Source organism: Camelus dromedarius, chromosome 3 (genome assembly GCF_036321535.1).
Source record: "Camelus dromedarius isolate mCamDro1 chromosome 3, mCamDro1.pat, whole genome shotgun sequence".
Taxonomy (NCBI): Eukaryota; Metazoa; Chordata; class Mammalia; order Artiodactyla; family Camelidae; genus Camelus; species Camelus dromedarius.
In genome coordinates, this window is record NC_087438.1 from 37,706,229 (window position 1) to 37,708,331 (window position 2,103).

The window sequence follows — 2,103 nt, forward strand, 5'->3', positions numbered from 1 at the left end:
GAAGGCAATGGTTTAACTTGCTTAAATACCTCCTCTTGCCCCAAACACATACCTCTACTTTGTTTTTATAATCTTATTTAAATCATAATTTTTGGTCAGATTAGTAGTCAGTCTGTACAAAAAATATTGCTATGTTTACATAAACATTGTTCACGGTTAAGCCTGGCTATGTACCGAAGGGAAGGTACCCAAGGTTTCACTGCTTCTTACAAAATTTGCAATCAGTGTTCTTGTTTTCATCCCACTAACACCCACTTCCAAAGTGCCTTCTGCCTCCTGAGATGCTGAAGTGCAAACAAGCCTTCTTAGTGACTTTATTCACTGAAGGGTTTCTGCATTGCTGATCTGGTAATGGTTACCACAAATCAGTCCATTGCTCTCCATACATATATATATATATATATATTTTTTTTGTCTTCTCTCTTTTCCCTTGCTTTCTTTGCCCTTAGCAGTTTAAGAAGTTTTTGTTTATTTACTGAAATTTTAATGTGTTCCTGGAGCAAAGCATATAGGTTTCAATTTGCTACATTTAATCAAAGTTTCAAATACTCTTTTAAAAGTCTAGCTTATAATTCTACATGCCATTCATTATTAACCTCATTTTACAGATGAATAAAGCGAGGACAGGAGAAGTTAAATAATTTGCCCAAGGTTGTACTAATAGTAAGTGGTAATTCCACTCATTAATAAAAATCTTGTTCTTCTCTTTCCAGCACACTGCCTTTTATTGTGAGACACATTTCCTGTTTTAAGGAGTTCACAGTTTTTGTGGGGAGATAAGACAAATGCCCAGACATCAGAATACACTGCGTTAAATGTCAAGACCGAGAAAAATGGCCTAACGTGCGATGGGAATTCAGAGGTGAGAGACGTTTTCCTGCCCATTTCTCTGTGTCTAGAACACCATTTGAAACTGAGGTGTATGTCTTGTAGTACTTGCAGGGACATTTCTTCATATAGACATCTTATTTTGATGGAATTTAACCTCTGTTCTTTAGCCATTAGGGATGCCATGAAGTCTTTGGAGTAGACAGCTAATTTGTATTTTCACATAATGACTGTTCCTGAGATTAAAAGAATAAGGCAGGATTATGCTTAGTGAAATAAGTCAGACAGAGAAACAAATACTGTATGATGTCACTTATATGTGGAATCTAAAAAATACAATAAACTAGCAAATATAATAAAAAAAGAAGCAGACTTAACAGATACAGAGAACAAACTAGTGGTTACCAATGGGAAGGAGGGGCAGCAATATAGAAGTGGGTAAGTGGGAGGTACAAACTACTGGGTGTACGAGAGGCTCAAGGAGGTATTGTATAACACAGAGAATATAGTCAATATTTTGTAATAACTGTAAATGGAGCATAACTTTTAAAAAAGTATTTAAAATGGCAGATTTTTTCCCTCTCTTACATAGTTTATTTTTTGTTTTTTTTTTAAATCAAGGTATAGTCAGTAAAATATGTCAATTTCTGGTTTACAGCATAATGTCCCAGTCATGCAAATATATACATGTATTAAAAGGCAGATTTTTGACTCACTAAATATCTGATCTAGTTAACATTAAATACATTCAAGAGAGAATTTTTGTGTCTATTTTTGCCACTGATGGTGACCAATCCTTTCTTTTTTAAAGATTTTCTTTCTTCTTCAAGCTTTACAGATCTAGGTTTTACAGATGTAGGTTTTATGTCTATGGTCCATTTTTAAAATATATTTTTATTGTAGTAAAATATATATAACATAGTCTTCTACTTTGTTAGATTTGAAATGTGTGTTTGTATTATTTATGGGCAGCCCTCAGTGTAAAAGATGGTTTATAAACTTATCCATATCTGTCCAGACCTGAATTAATTTTTCTTTTTGCCAGTTAGAACTGTTATCACTTATGGCACGTGTACCCTGTCGAGTCAGAGCACTAGCTGCATAGTGTCCCAGGAGGCAGGACCGAGTAGTGAGTTGATGCACCGTCTCCGGAGCCACCTGGGCTGTGTCCTGGTCCAAGCTCTGCACTAGGTGCTTTTGACCTTGGGAAATTTCACTGACCTGCTCTTTCTCTGTCTCAGATTTCTCGTCTGTTAAACAGGGATAAGGACAGAA